The following is a 26454-nucleotide window of genomic DNA, read 5'->3' on the forward strand; positions in this document are numbered from 1 at the left end:
TCGTGAGCCTTCCTGTCTACTGGACATCATACTTCCTTACCACCCCGACAGTTCAGAGTACACTTCTCTTTCTGCTGTGGCCCGTAATGCTGAGCAGTGCCGTCAGCTGGCTCGTTCATTCACGTCGGACATTCAAGATCTTCGCCGACATGAGAGCGATCACGGCAAGCCCACTGCTGACTTTCTTATCAACACCCTCTTTTGGCTCTGCGTTCCGGCTGATTCCAAATTCTCTGCAAAGTATAATGGCCCTTATCGTGTATTAGAGCGTACATCACCAGTTAACTACGTTGTGGAGCCGGCAAAGCCTTATTCGGACCACCATCGCCGCGGCCGAGAAGTTGTTCACGTCAGTCGACTTAAGCCATACTACGATCCCCTTGTCATACCCTCGCCTTAAGTCGCCAGAATGACTCCCTCTTTCCGCCGGGGCAATTGTAAGGAAGAAAATACAGCGCCGACGCTAACGACGATGAAGACGCCGATCAGCTGGCGCGCGCACTGTGAGCTCGGACTGTCTTGATCGGAGGAGATTGTGCTTCGCTCTACGATCGTCTTGTGTCACAGTCGCCGTCTCCAGTCCTTCGAATAACCCCCAATAAACCCCTCCTCATTATATATATATATATATATATATATATATATATATATATATATATATATATATATATATATATATATATATATATATATATATATATATATATATATATATATATATATATATAGGTGACAAATGGTTCGTTATCATGATCATCACCAGCCTGACTATACCCAGTGCAGGGTGAAGGCCCTTCCCATATCCCTCCAATTGGTCCTGTGTTAGCTACATCCATTTGGCCCCTACGAACTTCTTTACGTCGTCCGCCCATCTAACTTTCTGCCGCCCCTGCTACGCTTTCCTTCCCTTGGAATCCAGTTTGTTACTCTAAGCAACCATCGGTTACCCTCTCTTCGCACTACATGTCCTGCCCATGCCCATTTCTTCTTCATGATTGCCACCATATTAGTAACTTGAGTTATTTCTCTGACCCACTCTGCACGCTTCCTATCTCTTAATGTTACCCCTACCTATTTTTTGCCATAGCCGACTGCGTTGTCCTCCACTTAAGCATAACCCTCTTCGTTAGCCTCCACGTTTTAGCCTCGTACGTGAGTACAAGTAAGCAGTAGCTGTTGTATATTTTCCTTTTGAGTGATGCCGGTAAGCTGGTAGTCATAATCTACGAGTTCTCGCCAAATGCGCCCCATTCCAATCTTTTTCTGCTTGTTATTTTCCTTTCATGGTCCGGATCTGCGGTTACTACCTGTCCTAAGTGGTTTGTTATGGCGACGTGCAGATGACTGCTGGTGCTGCCGTGACGCAGAACAACTTCGCGAACTACGTCGCCGACGATAGCGTCAGCAGGCTGGATGCTACAGGAGCTCCCGGTCGCCGGGGCGCACTGAGTGTTAGTTTGATCTTCCACCCGGTGCTTGTGGTTTTCTGGCTCCTGCGATGGGTGTGCAGCCAGGTGCGGGTGGTGTTCGGGTTCGTATTGCGCGGCGGCCGCGGCATCGTCATGATGGAGAGCCATCATACGGCGGCGGACGGAACCGAGGTGATGGCGGCCGCTAGTGGGTATTCCGATGCCCATCTGGTCATTCGGCAGAAGAAGCACCACGAAATGCATTCGACGTCATCTCCAAGGCACTTAATACGACAAGAAGAATGATGATTTCAAGGAGCTAGAGATTGACCTGTACCGCAAGAGTATTGAACACTAGAAGTGCATTCCTACTTACTTTTCTCAAAGAATAGGCCCCACCTGGGAGCGTCCACAAAGGCTGAGGAACAAGATCAGGAAGAATGCGCAGATGCCCAGGAATAGGCTAGATTTTCTAGAGAGCATGGTGACGATGGAGAACCTAGGCGACGACCTGCCCTGGCATGCGGGTGTGGCTCGGCCATAGGGCGGCCAGAGGTGTTAGGCGTGGCAGAAGACGGCTCTCGACCATCACGCCGCCTCCACCAACCAGAACGGCCCGTCTTAGCTGAAGATGGCGGAAAATGGAGGTGTTTCCAACAATGACCCGCGACATGACAGGCACAGGTGCTGCAAGTCGCCCACGCTAACACTGCAGGCATCTTCTTGTGTGGATATCACAAGCCAGACGCTAGCGTGTTCACGAGGAAGCATGGCTACGCACGGCGGCCAAGCGCTAGTTCAAAATCTGCCACGAAACGAACTAACCGGTCTTCGGACAACGGCGAAGTCCCCATCACCGGTCGGCATCCGGTCGACATGTACCAATGCTGCCACAGTGGCAACAGCAATGGTAGCCAGGCGGCGCTTGAGGGCGAAGCAGTCAAACGATCAGCACCATCACGAGGGCCAGAATCAAACACAGACAATGCCACTGACGCGACCCAGTGCACGCGGCGGCTCATTCCACGGCGGCCACACTCTAAAGATCACGATGTCCACACTCAAAGGGGCTGAGTCAAGCCCGGCGCACTTGATCCTGAACGAGGTCATGGACGGATGGCCCGCGGTGCTTTTCAGCGACATTGCTGGTCAGGAGGTTTCCAATCAGCCGCTTAGTGAGAGGGTCATCCTGCACACAGACCGACCAGAGCTCTTCACTGGCCTGCGAGCACCGCCCAAGGGCCCGCCGCTCTTTGGTCCACATGGCAATTGCAAGACCATGCTGACCAAAGCAGTCACCCACGACTCAAGCTCAGTGTTCCTGAACATCACTGATCTAATTTCAGAATATGTTGGCAAGTGTGAGAAGCTGGTGCGAGCACTCTGTGCTGTTACACGGTAGCTTCAGTCAAGCATTATCATTATTTATGAGAGTGATTCTCTGCTGAGCCAGATGATAGACAACAAGCACGGGTCAACACGGTGGAATTTGATGGGTTCTCACTGGCAGTGAAGAGCGAGTGTTTGTGATGGGCGTGGGAATAGACCTCAGGGGTTGAACGACGCGGCTTTGAAGCGCTCCACAAAACCAGTGTATGTGATGCTGCCCGATGAAAGCAGCCGGCTGATTCTTCTAGAGAAGCTGTTGAAGAATTTTATGACCTTTGAAGTGGGGCTCGAACATATTCGCAGAGCCCTTTGCCTCTGGAATATAACGCTCTCACCTTTTCACTCGTTATATGCCTAAAGGGTCTGTCACACTAGCATGACACGACGCTGACGCAGACCCGACAACGACACCGAAGGTCGGCCAACTCGTTGGCCGAGCGTGTCTGCGGCCAACCAAGCTTTCACACTAGGCCGACGACGACACCAACACGACCGAAAAACAAATGTCTTCCCAGTGTGACAGGCTTTGAGGCCGGGGACACCGACAAAACCAGTCTGCCGACTGTCGGTGACCGAGTCTTCCCGAGATCGGCCGCCGAGCAAAAACTTTCTCGAAATGCAAAGCCGACTCTGTGCACCGCGTCGACGGCGAATGCTTTCAGCGCTAATATACGTAAAAAAGTAGAATCAACGCCTAATCCCTGATCAAAACGCGAGCGTGAGCCGCCAAAGTATACTCGAGGCCACCGAATGGGCGTGGAATATACACGGCAGCGTTTTTTGGGCGAGTGAATTCGCTACGCATATATTTGCGGCGCGCGTTGGGACCGTGAGCAATCTTTCCGCGTTTCCGAACTGCACAGAATAGTTAAAAATGAACATAGTGCGTTACAAAGAAATTATGAAAAGAAGCAATTATTTTCCTGAAGCCAGCCTAGAGCTGCCGATCCTCCTGCGCACTTCAATCGTTGTGTTTACAGTCATAACGTCTCTGCGTCGCTACTTCACAAGCCTATTTCAACGCTACCTTACGCATCACTCAATAAATTTTTGTTCAATAATTCAATGTGTTGCAAGAACTGTGTGCGCAAAAAGCCCAAAACATCCGTTTAAACTTTACAACAGAACCAACAGCAGTCGTGGTCCCGCGGCCGGCCCTGTGAAATCCTTTGTACGAAATCCGCCGAAAGTTTTACCTGTTACAGCCCAACACGAGCATGATTCAAAATATCTGCAGTTTGCTCTCAGCAAGCTGGACGGTCAGTTAAGCGGTAAACGCTCCTACTGCCTTCGTGACTTTCACATTAGACAACATATTAGCTGAAACCCTACCTTTACCTCTGAAAGCGCCGGTTAGTTTTGACTTTCGTGGTGCAGTGATTAGCGCAGCTGGCTATCACACAGGGGGTCGTAAGTTCGATCCCAAAGGTAGAGGTTTTTTTCTTTTTTTTTTCAGCTTTTCATACACACTATGTCTTATTCGCCGTGGACAGCTTTTATTTTTCGAACACTGACGTTCTGATCTGGCAACCAGAGCCGTAAAATACTGGGCACTATTCAGTATCGGCCCATTATCACGACTGTTGAGGCGCTTGTTTTGGTATGGTCGAATATATGAAATAGAATTAATATTAAGCGTTCCTTAACTTAGTAGTTCCGAGAATAAACTATAAGATACGGAGTAGCTACAGAAAGGAGAATTTCGCATGTTAGAAAAAAAATAAAAGGATTGAGAAAAGGAAAGTATAATGACACGAGAAGAGAGTGATATGAGAGGGCCTAGTCGGTGGGGAGGTTTCTTGCGTTGTCTGGCTAGTGTGACATAGGATTTAGGCGACCATCCGCCGACAGCCATCTTGTGAGCGACGCGGTGACGACACCGACAGTCGGCCGACTATTTCTGTCGGCGCAGTGTGACATAGACGCAGACATCAGAAAGACGCTCTGTTGGCAGACCAAATCGGCGTCATGTCGTGCTAGTGTGACAGGCTCTTAAGAGTACACACGGTTGGTTGAGGAAACATTATAGATATTTCCTAAAATATAGAAGGATCAAAATAGAAAAATATTTTCAGAAGCATACTTCAGCCACAGCGGACGTAACTTATTGTAAAACTCTTGTAATTTCGTAGCTGCTGAATGCCTTCGAACTATCTAATTGACCAGGTTGAGTGGCTCGTGTCAATGTACAATTTGAAACCAAGGAAAGGGCAATGGTATCTGAGTTTTTGAAATAGAATAAAAATTATTTCTGAACGCTCTACCACACGATGAAATCCGGCACTTATTTCCACACGAAAAAAATTAGGCACATTAGACGAGCAGGAATCTAGGTGGGGACGCAGCGTCCGCTGATGACATGTTACACTCACCACTGCGGCATATTCGAACTACCTGATCTACGGTACCACGGAAGGAATACTAGCATCACTGCTAACTCCTTGGTAGTTGCTTTTCTGAGAGAGAGAGCGAAGTAAAGTTCGTGGCAAAGTGCAGTAGTTTGAATTGAACGTTGTATTCACTGCTGAATCAGCAGCACATGTGCTGTTTTCCCTGAACTTATTGTGCGTCTCGTGCGCATAAGTGACTCCTGAAATGGTAATTGAGGGAATATTCTTATGCAAGAAATTCATAGAGGTCATAGTGAGTATTCGAGTAAAATTTTAAAATATTTAACTGGAGCCTATACTTCACACTAAGTTTTATAAAGTGCTCTTGGCAACCGCTGGCCAGTGAGTAGGGCGATACATCACCGCGCAAACCTCCCCGATAAAGTCATTGGGGCTTGCTGGATGCGCCCACCCATTGGACACTCACAAGGGACGAAGGCGGGACGAGGCGTTGTTGGGGGCCGTCGTGGCTTGTTTCCTTCATTTTAGAGCGCAGCTCTTTGGCGTCTGTTCCTGAGTTTCGCGTCGGCGTTGTCGGCCTCGTAACCAGTTCCGCCCCCCTTTCAGCACCCCGTTCGAACCGGCGCTTTGGCAACCGGAGCCTCACTGGAAGAGGGAGGGGGGTACACTTAGCGGCGAACGATAGGGACAGGAGCGCGCGCAGCAACCGGAGAACACGAGGAAAGGAGGGGGCGGGGTCGCCGGAGGCAGCGCTAGCAGCGGCTGACTGATCCCGCTGACGCCGCTGGCGAGTGAGTCAAGACAACGTGCTGCGTAGAACGCCGTCGCCGCCATGCAGAAAGAGAAGGAGCCCCCCCCCCTCCTGAGTGGCGGCGAGGGTGCTTTCCGGTTGCCGAAACGCCGGCTCGCTAAGCGGATCACGGTGCGTGCATCCCGTTCTCACTCGCTTAACTCACTAGGGGCGTCCGTGGCATCTGTTCGTCGCGTAACGTAACGTTCCTATGGGCCCACGCGCTGCCTCCCGCAACTTCCCGATAACTCAATTGCTCTCTTCATTTCTCCTACCACAAAACTGCTTTCATGACAGCCAAGAACTGTTAGTGGAGTGTTTCTTGAAGGAATACGTGTGAAAATTAAAAAAAAGTTGTCTGTAATTGTACATACGTACCTTGTTCGAAATCTTTGCCTCAATTTATCGAAAAGCTGAAACAGCTGATGAGCTGCGCTCAAATTTCGCATTAAGAAGTAACGTAATCGTGGGCAATTTTTTTTCTTACACACTAGCTTGCACTCAGGCTCAGCTGAGGAGGAAGAAGGGGAGCATCATTCTCGATCTTCGATATGATCAGGGCCAATAAAGCTGGCTTAAGCATTTTTGCGTTGCGGAGGGGTCTGATGGAATACGTATTGCTCGAGCGCGCATTCTAGTTTCAATAAATAGCTTTCAATGCGCCATTTAGGTTCCCAATTCATGAAGAAAAAAAGCGGCGGATTTCCGGAAACCTACGGCCCTCAGAAATGTTTTTTTTTTTAAATTCAAAACTGAGATGGCCTTAACTTGCCCGTGGCTTCGAATTCTTTGTTGGCTTCAATCAACCGGTAGCGTCAAGCGGCAATAAATTGAAGGGGAATAAGCTGAATTGCAATAAATGGACTTTTGAAGCGCAGACCAGACGTTCTGCGAAAACCCGATTTGCTGCACTCCCCCCGATCAAAAAAAAAAAAGGATTTATTAAGTTATGATTCGGCGCATTCAAAAGTGCTCAAAAGAGTCATAGCTTCACTCTGGAGTCTGCACTTCAAAAGTCATGCCCTCACAAAATGCAAGATAGTCTGAATGACCAGGTTTTGAGGCTAGTTGCAGCAGGTTTTCCTAGACCGGTCATATCAGCTGTAGCTGAGGCCATCTATATAAAAAAAAAAGAAGGGCACCCGAAGAAGAAGAGCTGAAGCCCTTTCTTCCAAGCCGGTGGCAGTGCCTATCACTGTAAAAAAATATTCGTCACTTTGACGGCCTCCCTATACTCAGTTTTGATGGAGCGCTGACGCCAACAGAATAAACTGCTGCCGAGGAGTCGAATAGCGGGAGAGAGTGAAAAGACCAGGAGTCCTAAAAAACAAACACAATGCGCGCAGATCGTTCGCCACCGTTTGGGTTACGTCACACAACCCGTGATCCTCATTTGGCCTATCGCAATGTTTTTTTCGGCGTCGGGCGAGACCCAGCCTGCCGCTGCGTTGACTGCGTGCGAGGTCGACGTCTCCTGCACCGTTTTCGTCGCCTTCTCGTGTTCCTTCTTCCTTTGTGTGCGTTGCGCCATTTTGTATTGCACTTTGCAAAAGGACGGCGTGGTTCGGAGTCAGCCCCGCACACGAAGCTGCAGTCTTCGACCAAGTCCACCTGATTACGGTAAGTCTACTGCGTGTTTTTTTATTTACTTGAAGACTTTGTGGAGCTTGTGGTGTAGGATACAAGCGCGTGCGCCGAGCTTATGCGAAACATGCATCTGAAGGCAACCGGCGTGCGCTCGTATTGTGCTCCACATAACGACAGAAGGCTGTCCGCTAGCATTCGTTAAGGGAAAGTTGTAGGCGCGATATATTTGTATAGAGAACGTGAATTTTCACGGGTATTTGTGCAAAGTGTGTTCATGGCTTGGTTTGTGCGGCTTAACGTCACAAATTGAAAGGTTACGTATAAGAGGTGATTAGGAAGGAGTTGCTGTGGAGATGGGGTTGCTGAATATATGTGATAATGGCGCGGCTCACGGCCAGGGTGCTCACGGCGCATTGTGCAAGTAATTTTTAAAGCGCGCATGGACCGCACGTTGGGCGTGATACAGGTGCATAAGTTAAATGGTACGTTGTTCTCGGTGATTGAAGAGCAGCAGTCAGAGAGGGCTCTCGCGTGTTCAAAAACACGAAACCCAGCAGCGGGTTGAAATATTGTGGTGTTGACCGGAGTGATGTCACGAGGCTCGTATTTTCAACGTGTGCATTCGCCTATTAAAAGCACAGGACAACGCTCGCTGCTTTTTTTATGTGCTGTTTTCTTTATATCAAAATGCACGGATCAATTTTGAGTGTTTTGCTACTTTTCGTGACTGCAGACATTGAAAGGATTAACATCCGATGCCTGGCGAGCTGCCGTCTGTTTGAAGATCGTTTTATCTCTCTGACGCCTAGCTGCCAGGGCAGGGTATGTGGCGTGCGCGGAAAATTTGGAAGATGGCGTCTTGCTGGCGCTCATAGTCGATTTGCTCAAGCGGCGGGGCCTCGCGCGTGTTTTGCTACTTTTCGTGACTGCAGACATTGAAAGGATTAACATCCGATGCCTGGCGAGCTGCCGTCTGTTTGAAGATCGTTTTATCTCTCTTTGACGCCTAGCCGCCAGGGCAGGGTATGTGGCGTGCGCGGAAAATTTGGAAGATGGCGTCTTGCTGGCGCTCATAGTCGATTTGCTCAAGCGGCGGGGCCTCGCGCCCGCCCGAACACCTGCGTCCTTCGGCGCTGCTCTTGGGAGCTATCATATAACTCTTCGCTACGGGCCACAGTGCGGCCATGGTGCCCCAGCTTGTCTTTCGTCTACCGCGTGACCACCTGCAGTCCGCAGAGAAAGGTGTTTGATAACAATACCTTCTGTCTCTTTTTGCTTTTTGCTGGGACGATGTTCGCTGAAAGCCTCAGCCAGCTCTTCTCTGTACTTAAGTAGGCGAACGTACGCGCGGAAAAAACCGCGTGCCAAGCGTTACACGACTCCAGTCAACATCACAGTAGAGCAGCCCGCTGCTGCGTTTTGCCCAGAGAGCCGTCTGCGTGGCAGCCCCGCCACCATGGTCGCATGCGCAGACAAAGGTGTTTGATAACAAGATTTTGTCTTTCTTCGGCCGCAGAGGCATCTTCTCTTGAGCCAAAACAAAGTCAAATATAGTATGAGTTCGCAGTGCTATTACTTTTAAATAATTTTGTTTCTAGAATTAGAAGATATTGTAAGCATTTTTTTTTTATTTAGATGGGCAAAGTTGTAGCTGTAATCCTTATGGTCTGTCAGTAGTCATTTCCCAATCGAGTCTATTTTGTGTACATATATTATTATATTTTCTTGTTAATAGATAGCCTCATTTTGTAGAAGCAGTGCTCTTGCTAGAAAAACTTGTTCTAAATCAAGAAAGCGGGTTGCACCATGCTGAGAGTTTTTGCTCATCTTACAACTGTACAGTTTATATTAATATAGAAACAATAGTCCTGTATGTTATTATTCTTGAAATTCATTTCATATTTGTCTGTGTACTTATGCAAAGTATGTTGCAAATCATAATTGTTTTGTGTACCCATGATGAAGTTTTATGTGAAGTAATGTGGTTTTCACATGCAGGCTAAGACATGGGGGACATCCATCGAGTTGTGCTGGCAGTAGATGAAGAAGAGTGCTTTAGCATTGCAAGCATGGAGAAAGCAATGACACTACTACTTGGAGCGTTCTTCGTGTTCAATATCTCCTATCCACCTGGCGCCCTCTTACTATGGTGTTTTTGCAGAGGTAAATGAGTTTTAAATGATGGAAAAAAATATTTTCATCAGGTGTTGTAATTTCTGTACTGGTTACATATTTAAGACATAAGTGTTACTATAAGGATAAAGCCCTTTAGTTGCTAGGAAATAAATAGAATTTCATCTCTAGTTTTTGAGCGATTTAATCATTGCTGAGGCTTTGTATATATTGGGTTCCATAGAACAACTTGCACAATTGATATTTTTTTATTTTGATGACTAGGAAAGGTGAATAAACACTCTACACTTGGATCAACCATGCCATCATGAAACTGTTTGATGGCAATTGCTGAAGGGACTTGTAGAGCAACTGCTGGTTCATTCTTTAGTTGTGCCTGACTATCATGCGTAAAAACATTACTTAGCAGGTATTTAGCATGGCAAGATGGCAGTCTTAAATAATTGACACTAGTAAATATCATGCATATTAGTAATGCATTTTACATCATGTGCTTAATACATTTCTGACTTGCATAAAAATTTCTGAAAATGTACTGTCGCACTTAATATGCACTACAACGCACAAGATGCAGTAGGAGCTATGTTCTTGGCACACACTGACTATAGCCTTGCTCACAATTTATTCATTCAGTTGAAGAAATGGATAACAGAGTTCATTTATTAATTTTACAAGTTGCATGCTCTCCCTAAATGCTCACTAATTTATTGTTGCATGGATGCCAGAATTGATTCACTCGTGATGCGTTGCAACTCGTATTGAGCATTACAGTACATTCTATTTACTTTGTTGAATAGGAAGCAACCAATTTGTTAATGAGATCTAATAGCCTCCTTTACTGAACTCTAGGTGATGTCCATGTAACTACCTGAAGGTTTTGAGTTCGCGTCCTGTGTTTTGGGCTGATATTTAAGGCTTTCACGGTAATAATGTGAAAATGTTTCATTGCTGTCGCTCATCGTCATATGTAGAGGCTGCTTCGATTTATTTAGCTGCATCTCGAAGTAAGTTAAGTCTTTTGCCCTAACTGCAACCTACTACTATTGAAGATTACCCTCTTTTCCTCTTGAAGCATGTATAGTAGGAAATGATTCTGTATAGTTGAGCATATTAAGAGTGTGAACATGTCTGCAATCAGGACGTCCCAAACATGTTTCTCTTCACTTCAGCATACTCAGCCTCAAAGAAGATTATGCACTATAAACATTCAAGGCATTCTAGACAACTACATGCCAAAATATATGAGTCACATTATACCGGGTGTTCCAGCTAACTTGAACCAAGGGTTACAAAATAATGTATTTGAGGTAGGTCAGTGAAACCAAATGCATACAACTGCCAGCCTGTTTGCGCACTACAGGCAATTTTTTGTTTTGCAGTTACTTAATTACCTAATTATGTTAATTTCTGTAATTTTTTAAATATCGACTTTAGACCAAACATGTGAATTGGAAAGTTGTAGAGCACCTTCAGAAACCCCCATTCCATTAACTTCGATAAAGAAAGTCTCACGTGTATCTTTTTTTCCGGGCTCAGAAGAAAGCGCGCGAAATACAAATAATACCACGTGACTAGCGCATTTGTGCGCCGCGATTGTGGTGCTCTCAGTCGTGGTTTGAGCGAACGACATAAGCTGTGGCTGTGACCCGATGGTCCCGTTGCAGCGGCAGGCAGAAATGTTGGCGATGGTTCGAGCGAGCTCGACCTCGCCCATCGCCACCGCGATTTTGGCCAGGCCTGCGCACCGCAGCAGCCTACATCACGACAGGCGGATGGCGATAAAAAACCGGCAAATGAAGGTGCAGCGCTAATTTTAGTCGAGTCACATGATGTCATCTCGCCCCTTTACCCAAGCCTGTATGCGCAGATTCAGTGGCTGATACCTTATCGCTCATTCGTTTGTCGTGACGTTCGCTGATGGGAGAGAAGGAGGCCTTGTTAGAATGTCGGTGGTGTCGGCTCGCCGCTCTCGCTGCTACTGCACCGTCACGTGGGCCGGCTGTCTGACTCGGGCGAAGAAGCCATCGCAGGCATATCGGCCTGCCGCTTTAACGGGGCCAAGAAGACACGGCCGCAGCTGATTTCGTTCGCTCAAACCACGACTGAGAGCACTACTATCGCGGCGCACAAATGCACTAGTCACGTGGTATTATTTGTATTTCGCGGGCTTTCTTCTGAGCCCGGAAAAGACGATACACGTGAGACTTTCTTTATCGCAATTAATGAAATGGGGGTTTCTGAAGGTGCTCTACAACTTTCCAATTTACAAGTTTGGTCTAAAGTCGATATTTATTAAATTAGATAAATTAACATAATTAGCTAATTAAGTAATTGCAAAACAAAAAATTACCTGCAGTGCCCAAGGAGGCTGGCAGTTGAATGCAATTGGTTTCACTGACCTACCTCAAATATATTATTTTGTACCCCTTGGTTCAAGTTAGCTGGGACACCCGGTATATGACATAGAAATGAATTTTGAGTATGTCAAGAATGATTTTCCTTGCCCCCTCCTTTCTAATTACTCTTGCTTCGTTAGTGTTGCAAAAATGAAATAATTGTTAAACCTAGCTTGCCATTATTTTGCAGGTATATCATGGGCACATCTTCCATATATTGTTATAAACTGAAGCAAATTCCCATAATTTTTTTTCACCTTTCCCACGATTTTTTAGTAGCCTGTATCTATGCGTAATCAAACATTAAACACTATGCTGCTCAACAAAAATATTGATTTATTTATACCACGCATTACTTTTGATTAGGATAGCACATGCTACCTCAAATATCTCCATCACTGGCCTTGGTAGAACGAGAGAAAGAAGAGGGTTTAGACGGTATGATGGAGAACTGAACAAGGGTAAAGGGGGTACGCCTCAGTTCGCTGGTAGAGCCAACGTTTCCACAAGTGAACTTGTCTTCATCTAAGAACAAGGGTAAAGGGGGCAGAACTTAGTTCGCAGGTAGAGCCAACGTTTCGAAAAGTGGACTTGTCTTCGTCTAAGCCCAGACGAAGACACAAGTCCACTTGTCGAAACGTTGGCTCTACCTGCGAACTGAGCCGTACCCCCTTTACCCTTTTCAGTGCTCCATCATACCGTGTAAACCATCTTCTTCCTCTCGTTCTACCAAGGCCGGTGATGGAGATATTTGAGGTAACGTGCTATCCTAATCAAAAGTAATGCGTGGTATAAATAAATCAATATTTTTGTTGAGCATTATAGTGTTTAATGTTCGATTACGCAAAGATACAGGCTACTAAAAAGTCGTGGGAAAGGTGAAAAAAAAAATTGTGGGAATTTGCCTGAGTTTATAAGAATATATGGAAGGTGTGCCCATGATATAACTGCAAAATAATGTCAAGCTAGATTTAACAATTATTTCTATTTTGCGACACTAACGAAGCAAAGTAATTAGAAAAGAGGAGGCAGGGAAAAGTTTTCTTGACATACTCAAAATTCATTCCCATGTCATATTTCCATGTCATGCCAGACGAAGGCAAGTCTACTTATCGAAACATTGGCTCGACTTGCGAACTGAGGCGTTCCCTCTTTATCCTCGTTCAGTGCTACTTCATACCATCACTGGCCTTGCCATTTTTAGACAAATTATTGAGTATATGCTGGAACTACTCCATGCATATCTTTACTTTCTTGTTTCTCCTACCCCTCTGCTTTTTAATGAACCATTGTTAGCAGCGTCGCTCACCAAATCAATCTAATTTATTTTACTATTCATATTTTACAGGTACTTTGGAAAAATAAACCTATTCAAGGGCCGAGGAAAAGGGCCAGCCAGCGGTATTTCACCGAGGTCGTTGAGCCTGCTACGGGTGTTTTTACACTGGTGAGTTGACCTTTGAATTGATCACTGTCACTGTTATGTGGCTTGTGCTACTGTGATAGCTTATAGCAGTGTCTAGAGTTAATGCACATCTACACAATGCATTAGGATTTCCTCCACTCCTCTTAGTTCAAGGAACCTCATTCCTACATGAAAGGCTTTTTAAAGAAAGTGTTGTTCAGTGTGACTTGATTGATGTACCATTAGACATGAAAGGCTAAGTTGCAAATTGTGTAGTTCATTAAGATAGAATTCATTTGTATTATAAATTTGTCTGAGAATAAGGCGAGGAAATATTCTGCGGCAGCTCGTAGTTGCTGTGGTAATTAAAGTAAATGGCAAAAAACCCTTTACTGTGATTATTTCTTGCAGCTCCAAAAATTTGAATATCTGTAGTTGCTGAGATTTGAAGCAGGCAATGTGCAAAACGACCAACTATGTAGCAGTCAAAGGCGAAATTTCTGACCTGTGAGTTTTCCGACTCTCGATTATTTCGACATTTTCATGGAACCACAGCAGTAGTCATAGAACCAATGCTCTAAGTTTTTCAAACCTTTTATATTCGCCGCAGTGCTGCTACAAAGAGCCGAACCACTATATAATATGCACAGTGGAAAGTCAATAATTCAGAATTCAAGGGGGCCGAAAATGTGATCAGACAGAAAATTTAATCCAGAAAGGAGCCTAATAAAAGCAAGTCTATTATCATCAGTGGGTTCATTCAGTACATACGAATGGCTGCAAGATCTTACTGTTCTGAGATATCGTCCACTGCCAAAGCTTGCACTGCTCAAAGTTCGCAGAGCTCACATGTGCTTGCTTTCTTCGCAAATACAACAATCTTGGTTAATTCATCATTAAGAGATGAGGTAAATGCTTAGAATTTTTGAATAAACCTATGAAACTGACAAGAACTGCCAAGAACATACAACATCACAGTACTTTTGCCTAATGAACACTCTGAATATTATTCAAAACCATGTGCCAAGGACCATTTTTTTCCACTTAATCTAGTGTTCTGCTTTTGCACACATTCTTGGAAATGTTCAAGAAATAATTCAGAATTGTGAGTACCTTCGCACACATTTCTGCAGTGCAACGCAGTAACAGCTATAACTGCCATGTTTTGAAAGTGGTTAGCTACATGAACTACAAGACTATGCAGGGAAGTATCCCACAATGTGGTCGTTCAGTGAGCTCAAAGAAAAAATATGTAGCGCAAAAAGACATGGACACAAGTAGGAGAGACATGCAGTGCAACAAATGTTTATTTTATTAAAGAAATGTTTTTACACCTTCATATCACAGTGGACCATCAGACATGCACTAGCAAAGCGTATCTGACAGATACACAAGTTCCCTTGACAACAGTGCGACCGAAGGGTTGCTTGCATAATTTTCTTTCAAAAGGGACGATCCACTGGGCTTCAATTATTTCACGTGCTAACCTGTTTTTATGCACTTTTAAAATTACACGTTTTCTGAGATGGGGAATGCATTCACACACATAGAATTGGGTCGATAAACCTTTCCCGCACATGCTCCTGACGCCCAGCCCGTGGTCCCAAAGCTTATCACTCAAGCATCTGCCCACTTGTGCTACATATTGTTTGCCACAGCCAATAGGAGAGATAAATTGGATAGACAACATTTTCAGTGCAATAGATGGATTTTTCTTCAAGCCTCATTGTGCAGCTAACTGCCTTATTGAGTTTTCAAAATGTTTTCGTGCACAGATGACTCAACTTATAAGGAGCCAAAAAATAGAACTCTGCCACTGTGTTGCTGGGCTCCAAAGAAAATAGCGCAGTGATCTAGCAGCAGAGCAGGTTTTTCGGCTCCTAACAAGTTGAGTCGTCTGTGCACAAAGACTTTTTTAGAGCTCAATAAGCCGGTTGGCTGCTGCACAAGGAAGCTTGGGGAAAATTTTGTTTATTGCTCCGAGAATATTCCCTACCAAATTCCTCTCCCATGTGGCAAACAATATGTAGGAGAAATGGGCAGATGCCTGAATGATAAGCATCGGGACTATGGGCTGGATGTAGAAGAGCATGTGCGGGAAAAGTTTGTCGACTCACTGCCATGTGTGTGAATGCATTTACCATCTCAGAAAGCCTGTGGTTTTAAAAGTGCGTTAAAACAGGTTAACACGTAAATTAATTGAAGCCCAGTGATTGTCCCTTTTCAAAGAAAATTATGCAAGCAGCCCTTTGGTCGCACTTTGTCAAGGGAACTTGTGTATCTGTCCGAAATACTTTGCTAGTGCATGCCTGATGGCCCACTGTAATATGAAGGTATAAAAACATTTCTTTACTAAAATAAACATTTGTTGGAAGTTCGCACTGTGTGTCTTGACCGTGTGTCCATGTCTTTTTCTGCTATGCTTCTTTCCTTTTATACCACGAACCAACAAGCCCAAGCATCTACCCTTGAGTGAACTCACAGTGGCAGGTTTATTTTGAGTCTAAACTTCGTCTAACCCCATGTTTGCCCTAGGCTTGCAGAACCACTACAGCCATTTATTTATTTATTTATTTATTTATTTATTTATTTATTTATTTATTTATTTATTTATTTATGTATTTATTTATTTATTTATTCATATACCCTCAGGGCCCGAAGGCATTAAAGAGGGGCATTATCGATTACTGCTTGTCGTCTATGTAAACAATGTGCTGAGACAGTCAAGCATCAGAACGGAAACAAAACTGCGAATCTCTTGCTCCAGCATGTTGGCAATTGGAAGTTTATGTAAAGTTATGTATTTGTACAAAATTTGATTTTTCTAACCTTCCTGCAGCCCTAGTGAATCTGAAAAGTTTGTTGTCGGTCTTATGGCGGTTGCAAACGTGCCTTGCGGGAGGGACAATTTGTTTCTCGGAGCTGGCCAGTTGAGTGAGATGGTACTGATGCATTCAACTAAGACTTTGCCTAAATTGCAGCATATGAAGTGCCCCATAAGTGAAAGTTTGACCTTGAGAAATTTTAAACGTTTGTGTTCTTTAACTGAAAGAATCAGGCAAAGGAAGAAAATTGACCAATGTAGTTGCCTTCACATGGGAAACTTAAAAGTAATTGCAATTATATAATCTCAATGGCTTAGAGATGAAATAGTAATGAAGTGAGAAAATGAAACCATTCCTTCCGACAGTGTAAAATGTTTACCTGAACTACGGTACTATAAAGAATTTGACTGTCATCTCAACTTTTGTGGTTCATCTCTGTTCAAATTGTTTATTTTCTAAGGCTTTGGGAAATAACAGCTGGGATAAGTGGACTTGGAAACTGGAATGTCGGGCTAGCTTGACAAAATCACAATCTCTCGCAGAATCAGGGAAGAGGCTGGACAAAATGACTCAAAGTTCATAAATACGAATTGGACAGATTTCTGTTGTCTCATTTTATAGAAATTACTGGAATGCAATGAAGGTAACAAAAGTTGCCCACGTGTTGAATGTTTGTATTTTTTATATCCGAAGTTATTTTCAGCATATGTTGGATGCTTTTCTTATGGCCCCATATTGTTTTATTTAAATACCCTTAATATGATCATGTATCTAATATGAGTATACGTCATATTCTGTTTTCTAGATACACCATGCATGATTTTGGGAAGAATCTGCGAGCAGCAGGCTGCAAGTTCAAAGTGTATTTTTACATTACATTTTAGCGCATTTATAACAATAAAGGTTGTTTTGAAAGTGCTAATTTTTGTGTCTTCTTTAAAGATATTCTGCGAGTCAGTCTGCAGCTTGACAGCAGCAGCAGTGGAAGTCCTTGATTAAAAATAAAAAGGAACGGATCCAAACGGCAAATAGAAGCAGTTGAACTTTGCTCTTGAGGCTCGATTTCAGAGAGGCACAAAGTTTAACTTAAATTTTGCTCAGCTTCTTACAACCGAGGCTATAGGAAATTCTAAATAAATGTGTTTTAGATTCAAATAGCTGAAATGATATTGATGGATTCTTATAGGTTTATAATGATGGCTTAAATATGCTTTATTTTGAACGATAAAAAATGTTGAACTGATGCTGTACTGTACAAAAAAGTGCTTAATGTCATTGGACCGTGAAGTGAAAACATGTCAAGTTGTCATATTGACGCTTTAAATGTATTTCAAACTGACACAGCAACCGTCAATATGACGGTACATTGTACAATGGCACATTGATGACTCCGTTGTATTCCTGGTTCACAAGCAGTACGTCAAAATGATTAACAACACCATCATGTGGGAATGACAGCCAGCCATCATACTGACGGCATAAGTGTATTATACCAAATAATGAAATGAACCGTCATTTGAGAATGACGATGAACTGTCATATTTTCAACTTAAGCACATTATATCGAATTGTTGAAATGCACAGTCATTTAGAAATGATGGTCAATTGTCATATTGACGGTTTAATGTATTCCAGTTTGACAAGTAAACATCAAAATGACTAAAAGCACCATAAGTTGAAATGACGGATAATGCTTGGAAATAGAGCTGCCAAGAATTTTCCGTCATTTTGACCAATTATTTTTAACAATGTATGTACACTGTTTATCGCACAACTTTAGAAAGTGGAAGGCATTCACAACGTGTCTCGGGTGTTTACCGCACCTAACAAGCTTTCGGAGATTTGCCCACGCATCACTGGGTGTCCCGGCGGGGGTTGCCGCAAAAAACACGGATTATCCTATGTGAACTGTGCGGTGGGAGTGGTTTACTGCATTCCCCTCTCTTGTGGTGCTTCATATGTTGACCAAACTGGCCGGTGTGTCAGTGACCGGTTACGGGAGCATGCTCGAAATGTTGAGATTAAATACCAAAACGCCAACCTTGTACGACGTATGTAAGTGTAGGGCAGTATTTGAGAAGACGGCAATTCTGGGCAAAAGTGGGAATTATAAGACAAGATTTCTATTAGACGCGCATCATATAGATAAGCTATCCGATCGTTGTGTTAGCGATACTTTTGTGCACACGTACTCAGCTGAATGTGCTTTTCTGGAAATGTTTTTGCATTAACTGTTACTCCTTTATCTGTCCCTTTCTGCGCATGCTCGTTTTATTTTTTCTGTATATATGCTGTGTACTTTGGCATGAATAAAGAGTTAGTATTTAGCGCTTGTCAATCGTCTTATGTGCCTTTCTCGGTCTGTTGCGTTTTATTTTTGCGCTAAATTTTTTAGTTGTATACGCTTAGTGCGCACAATGCATTTTAATCAAGTCGATGTCGTTGGACATCAACGGACATTGGAGATGCAATTCATGAATGAGAAAAGTCAAGGAAGTCAGGCAAACAGGTAGTACAACCGGCGAGGGGAAAAGGTGCGACACAAGATCGCCGATGAAAACCACGCCAGTAGTGCATGTCATGTCTCCTGGTGGCGCGGTCCTCCAGCCCGGTCCTTCGAGCGGGTGTGCGTATTTCATCGTGTTTGCTTCCCGCTTCCTTTACGACTTCGAGCTAACAAAAAGGCAGTAAGCAGTAGTAATAGAGAAAATTTCCTTGAAGTTGGCACGTCGCGCGTGTGATATAAATACGGCGGTGCTAGACGAACGATTAAAGAAACCCGCATTTCGGTGACGTGAAGACGTCATGCCCGAGATGTTGTCAAGGCGACGTAGCGTAGAGTGCTCTTGATGTGTGCCGACACTAGAACTTCTACTGAGCCACTCTGACGCTACCTACACAAGTACTTGTGTGCCCTTCAAAGAAAAAGCCGTGAGACGGCTGAGTGAACAGACCGGCCTCGCTAGCCTCTGTATTATCAAAGTACGTAATCGCTGCATCCGCACTACCGAGTGCTTACCTGACGCTGTTTCCGCTGGGCGTCGCATTTAATTGTGAGAGATGCGCGGTGGTCACGTATAAGACCGTCATGGGCGTCGCTTGCCCCCAGGTAATATAAAAACTGAGGAAATACCTTTTTCGAGCCGACACTCAAGCCACAGGAGTTGGCTATACCGAACGAGAAGCCCGATGTGAGGAAGCGCTCCCTTGGTGCCGACACTTGGGCAACGATAATTGTTCGTGGTAATTAAACGTCTCAACAACGAGTCATGCTTCCAGATTGACGACACACATTCTTCGAATTTTTACAATCAAACTTAATCGGCTGTAATTCGCAACGGTGCGTCCAAGAGCATCAAAGGGAAATCATATCGTGGTTTGAAAATCAAGTTACCAGACCATAAGTGTAAACTGTTAGTTTCGATGTATTTTGACTCCATCCGTATCAAAATCTTTTCACATCTCGAGGGAAAAATGTAATAACTAGGTGCGTATGCCTGTTTAAAAACATATCTGAAGAAAAGCCTGTGGACACCAAACGTTATTGCAAGATATCTAGAGCTTCTGATCGTACGGAGTTGCCAATTGTATATTAATTAAAATCTTTTGAAATTTTTGTTTGGTTCTTGTGGCTTGCGGCCCAGCTTTATATTCGCTGATGATTGCATGGGGCGCACAGGGTGGAATAAATTATATGCCAGAAAAAAATTAAATCTAAATAAAAAATGGTAACGTTCGTGTTATGGGCACCTCGCAATCGACGTTGCGTAGCTCTGCGTCGTGTCCCGGCCAAACGCTGGAATTTTTGAGCATTGCATAGACTCCATTCTACATGTCCTTGTTTCACAGCTATCGGGTATCAGAAAACGACGCATGCACATGTAATTGTGCAATGCGCAGTGGTTGCATATGTGGCCATCAGCGACTCAAAACCCGAGACTGGCCTAGGGCCACGGCGTTAAGCCCGGCTCGGTTTCAGGCCCGCTACGTTATCACTTTACTGTGCTCAGGGTGGCCCGCTATATACGATATCAGGCCCTTTCCAGCCTGGGCCTGAACCGGGGTATATTCCCCACAAGACCTATAACCTAAAAGCACAAAGGTTGTCAGTCAAGGCATTCAGCTCACAATGGCACCTGAAAAATACACCGAGACACTTCATAATATACATGACGTATTGACGACGCGACAGCATTAGAACTTGTTGATGCGTTTACTTATATAAATTACGAGGGACTTTAACGTCTGAAGTAGTGAAAGGCGAAAGCCTCAGTGCAGCATTCTGCTATGCAACTGTTGCGCATGTAGCTGACGTAGCGATGAATGTTGCTACGTGTAAAATGAGCGACTATTTCACAATATACTAGTGCCTTCAGCTGTCAAGTGGTGACGAGTTTCCAGAATGTTCCAAGCATTGTCTACACAACGTCTAAGTTTAGATCATTATTTCGTCATTGTTCGGTCAATAATTGAGTGCTAAAAAAATAGTAATTGACCATTAGTAACTGATAATAAATAATTAGTCATTATTGAATCATTAGATCATTTATTAGTTGTTATTAACATTGATTAGTCAGTAATTATTCATTGAGAGTTATTCAAATTAATTAGGCATAATTAGCTATTGCTCATTAGTCACTGAGGCTTAATAATTGTTCATTAATTAGTAATTATTATTGTTTGATCATTGATTGGCATATGACCATATAAGAGACGCATTCTCGCATACTGTGGTAGTGCCCTGGATTGGTCGAGACCCTTGTGACGTGTACCCACCTCAGCCAATCAGAGCTGCCGCAAAAGCTTAACGCTTTTGCTGACGACAACGATGAGCCATTAAAGGCTTTCGCCTTAATATTTATGTCATTCTATTAAAGCTATGTTTGCGAATCGCTACAACCAGACAGCACATTAGGCCATCTACTCGGTGGTTATGTTTCCCGAAGGTGCCTAGAGGTTGCGACATGTACTGAGTTAATGTACTACATAGAAACCTATAGTTTTCACTTCCGGGCAGGGTGCTTGTAATTTTATGACCGACAAATTTTTTTTATTGAAGTGAAAGCTTTACTACGCTACCTCGGGCAACCATCGGCGACCGTTCGGTTTTGCCCTTGTGATGAGGGCTAGAGATCAAACCACTAGAGAGCCCTCGGAAGCCCTGAAAGGAGACATGCCGCCGTTGCCAGAGTAGAGATTAGTGATCAGCAAGCCGGCTCACTCTAATGAGCGGAACGGAGTGGCTCCGCTCACTAAAGTGAGCCGGCTCACTTGAACGGCTGACTGGCTCACGTTTATCTGTAGAGGTGAGTGGGTCGCTCAGGAGAGGCCGGATATTTATATATATATATATATATATATGAAGGAAAGAAGCCAACAGTCGGCGAGGCCAAGGAAAGCGTTGGGGATGGTGCTTTATGTCTTTTTTTTTAATGTTTACTTGGATAATCACAGAAATTAGTAATGTAATCTGTTTAGGGGAAAGATAATTAAACACAATTGAACACTCTCAAGGTTCGTATACAGACAACATAAATACCCAAGCAAGTAGCAGGGGGGACAGCGGCCGATGTAGCTCAGTTGGTAGAGCACCGGACGCGATATTCGGAGGTCGTGGGTTCGGTTCCCACCATCGGCACGTTGTTTTTTCTTCTACTTTGTGTTTAATTATCTTTCCCCTAAACAGATTACATTACTAATTTCTGTGATTATCCAAGTAAACATTAAAAAAAAAAGACATAAAGCACCATCCCCAACGCTTTCCTTGGCCTCGCCGACTGTTGGCTTCTTTCCTTCATGTATTATGACGAGCACCCTCATTTCCCCTATATATATATATATATATATATATATATATATATATATATATATATATATATATATAATAATAAAAAGTAAAATCAAATTTGGCCGTCACGTGACAAAGCAAGCGGTGGCTTTTCTGCCTGCGGTTGTGACTGCAGTTGCGGTTTCTGCCTGCTGAGAAAACTGAGAAAGGTGCTACGAAAGAACGCAGAAAATTCGGACCACTTCGCTCTGCCTTTCTGCTCTCCGGAGCAAGGCTCCGCTCAGAACACTAAGAAACACCGCGTACCAAGCATGCTTGGAGTACAACATTGGCTTCGATCCCCTGATGCCCGGCCTCGAGGGCTTCAGGGGAGTATGGCCCCAAACCTTCCCGTCGAATCCAAGTCACCGGGTCTTCTAGTGCTCATGATGGTGACCTGTTGTCCAGTCCCTTCTCTGTGCCTGGCGCGAACAGCAGTTGTGCGACGAGCGCGAGGAGCACATGGTCATTATTTCCCTCTTCTTACCTCCCACTGACTTTCACTTCTCTTACGATAGATGTATAATAGTTGTAGTCAGTGCACTCTGTGTCCCCTTCTATCTTCGTCGTCGTTCTAGACGCTATTTCATCAAAAGAGTAAACTGCACGTTCGATTGTCCTTTGAGACACGAAAGACTTCGTCTTCAAATGGTGTTTTGCACCAGCGAATAATTCATGACCGATGAGTGTCGTGAGACATCGTTCGAACAGCAGCATGGCAATGAACGGCGCCATTATTTGCCAATTAAGACTTCTTTACTTCCCCCTTCAGTGGGATCGGGTGTCACACTATATTACGCATACAAAGCCAAAGGGATTGCCGCGGGCCACTTTACACAGCGGACGAGTAGGAGTACTGGTCCCTACTCGTCGGCATGGAACGTAACCACAAAACTGCAAGACAAAAAAAAGGTGCGGGCACCAGCAGCAGTGCGCCCGCGGTATACCCAATGTCACAACCAACCCATTCCCTTCAGATCTTTCCGTGGTACCCGCGGGAAGATTCGAAGGCAATGGGTTTGCTGTGACACTGACAAGGAAGGACGGTATAGTTGCTTTTTCTCTTTGCGTTTTGAAAAATCTCACCCGGCTCCGACAGACAAGGCTCACTGAACGAGAGAAAACCGTCTCTTCAAAAGAACCGCCGTTCAGCCGTCTAGCAGATCTCCATCCATAGAACAAAAGCAAAAGAACCACCTCACTCGCTCTCCAAAGGAACGGTGCACTCTGCTCAGAAGACAGCCGAGGGCGAGGACGAAATTGCGAATCTTGCGAGAAAGGGCAAGAGGTTGCTTTCTCGCATCGCTAATCGATGGCGGGGAAGTCGCACCCGCCTGTGACGGAAAGGTTCCCTGAACAAGAGAACAAACAACCAGCTCTCCGAAAGATCCGATGGCTCCGATCGCTCTGGATCCGACGGCTCCGGCGGATCTGGCTCCAGCTTTGCGGAGCCAAGTGGCTCACCCGCTCTTTGAAAGGAGCGGCACCGAAGATCCGGCTGTGAGGCTAGCGTAGTAGCACTGTGCCCGACTAGAGTTGAGACCTGCTGGGAGGCTAGGCCCGCTGCGCCAGGAAGGCTAGTCACCGCTTCCCCTTCCGCAAGCGCGCGGTAGGAATGAAGGCGAGGAGACCATCGGCAAAGCGGCCTGATGACGGGGGAGAAACAGGCGGCTCCTGCTGCCTTGCATGACTCTGGGTGCGTGTGCACCGGTTCTGCGACAGCGGGCCGAAGACGATGCGTTTGAATAAAGACAGTATAGATATTGATAACAAATGCATAATCTGTAATCATGCTTTCTGTACATAAACAGCGACCTGGACAGTATCATCATCGAGAAAAGGATTTCACCTCGCCACCCTCTTCTTTGCGCATCAAGTTCACGAAGAGAGAGAGAGCGACCGAGAGATCAGGCGAGGGACCGCCACGAGCGAAATCCGTGATTGCGGGCAAAACCTTTTGCTACCAACCAGGGTTAACCAAAGCTAAACCACAGCCAATTGTTTTCCCCGCAGAGGCATCTATTCTTAAGGTATAAACATTTTGGCGACCACACAAAGAAGGCGAGATAAGGCGGGTCCACCAGCTCAGGTGTTTGAACAAACCCGTTGCAATGGGGCAATGTTAAGGCACTCAACTGCTGCGCCCAAGGATACGGGACCAAATCCCGGCCACGGTGGCCGCTTTTCGATGGAGGCGAAAAGTAAGGTGTCCGTATGCTGTGCGATACATTCGCAAGCTAAAGAACCCCATGTGGTAGAAATTTTCACTGCTACTACCTAATGGCCAAAGTCGCTTGGGACGCCTAAACCCATAAATAAACGAAACTTTTTGAACAGTGATTCGGACGTTAAGCCCCATAGGCTGAAATAAACTCTTTGAACAGTGATTTTCGTAGCGTAGAGATGTGGCTTTAGAAGGCGAAAACAACAAAAAAAAAACACCTGTGGTTTACCTTGTGGTTAAACCTTGCGTTACGCAATAACCACCTGCATGGCTTTGCTTAGGTTCGGCTTCAATGTGAAGACATCGCTTTTGCGCATAGTCGTCTACTTCATGGATGCAGCTTTATTTATGCCACAGGGGAATCACTTCACATATGAGCACCCCTTGTCTCTCGTCGTTGACCACTCTTATTCGGGTGTACAAGACTTCTAGTGGTACGACATCGCCTCTACGTCGAGCTCCGGTGCACACCGCGCCGTCACAATATTCGAACGAACCTTCTGTCCTAGCAACTCGTTGTTGTCGTTCCCCTCTAACAACTACCGAGTTATCTGTCTTCTGCTTCTTCTTCTTCTTCTTCTTCTCTACTTCTACTTCTACTTCTTTTCTTCTTCTTCCTTTAGAGTCTTCGTCCAACCGTTTGCAACGGCAAGGAAACCGCCCGGCACAAATGAGTCTCCTGGAGGGTTCATGCTCGTTCACTTGCTGAGTGGGTCGCTCTGGACGTAGACCAGCGTTGGTTCCTTACCGAGATGCGCATCCAATATGTAGAAGATGCGCGTATGTCGCTAAGTCGTTGAATCCGCAGATATCGCGGTGGAGGCAGAAAGGTTGTGGGTCCTTTCACAGCAGAATGACCATTCTCTGTGCACCGAGAGCCTTTTCACCACTGCGACCACATCCGTTCTGAGGGCAGAAATTGGCTACAGCGCTGAATCATCCGTTGCCAGAAAAATATCGCGCGTTTCCTGCAGGTGTGCATTCCGGCCGGGACAATGCCCTTTTCAGGGGGTGTGTATAAGTACCTCTTTTGCCAAGCTTCGTAGGTGAAATCCTATAGCTGCACGCATTTAGATGACGCGATGAGGAATCGAGGCCCATTGCACCATGCCAGCGCCGCGGTGACAGCATTGTGCTCGGTAACTCAAGACACCCCGCGCATACGCGCTGCTCGTAAGTCACAGGAGACGATTCCACCTAGCTCTTCAGCATCAACAAACCCCTGGCTGCTTTGCCCTTTGAGATACCTCTATCTCTCTTTCTCTCTGCCTCCGCGCTCTCCTGTCTGCCGAGAACCTGCATGCTGAGAGCGTCTCATTCTGTCACGTCGAACACAGCCCGCGCTACCCGCTCTTACAATACGAAGACAGTATATGCGTGCGTTATGAGTGGATTGTGAAAACGTTGTAACATTCCCCCATACTGCGTGAACATGATATACTGCAATCACTGTCACTACTTTTCGCCCCGAGTCCAAAAAAAAAGGGGGAGCTTTCGCTTTCTACCTGCGTTGGCGTGGCCATTTCGTATGGTGCCTTTTCGCGTCGTCTGCTACACTGCCGTCCAATGTGTTTCTCGCCCGCTCCCGCATGATGGCGCCACATACTCCCGCAAAAGGCGGATTCCAACTGATTGGGCGTGTATTGATGTCGTTCCTGATACCCTCACCGAATGTGGGCCCCTCGCCCTCCTTTTGGTGAAATATCAGAAGCCTAAACGTATAAGATGCTCTGTCATTCAGCTATAGAGGTTACCCTTAAAGCTATATACGTGCTTGATTTGGTTTTGTTTATAGGGTTTAACGTCCCAAAGCGACTAAGGCCATAACTATGCATCTAGCTTGTGACCTCTGCGAGCAAGTATGTAAGTCTTTAAAGTATGTAAGTCTTTAAGTATTTAAGTCTTTAAGAAAAGCAAACAGAAATACGCTGACTCGCGGCATCGTGCATATATGCCTACCTTAAATTATAAATTCTGCCCCCCATACACATCTGTGCTATATTACCTCGGATGTGTAGCTATTAAGTCATTTTATTTCCAACACCTTCCTACCTAGCTGTTACTATAACCTGTATTTCATATACTAATCAACGACCTTGCCTTATTTGACGTTGTGCA

The 26454-nt window shown here is 45.0% G+C and overlaps 1 pseudogene; it reads left to right on the plus strand.

Annotated features, from left to right (window-relative positions):
* Window positions 1-1340: 1340 nt before the first annotated feature.
* LOC146172142 (spastin pseudogene) lies at window positions 1341-3156 on the plus strand (annotated as a pseudogene).
* Window positions 3157-26454: the final 23298 nt, after the last annotated feature.

This window comes from Amblyomma maculatum, unplaced genomic scaffold (genome assembly GCF_055883805.1).
Source record: "Amblyomma maculatum isolate TAMU_Amacu unplaced genomic scaffold, ASM5588380v1 scaffold_13, whole genome shotgun sequence".
NCBI classification, from domain to species: Eukaryota; Metazoa; Arthropoda; class Arachnida; order Ixodida; family Ixodidae; genus Amblyomma; species Amblyomma maculatum.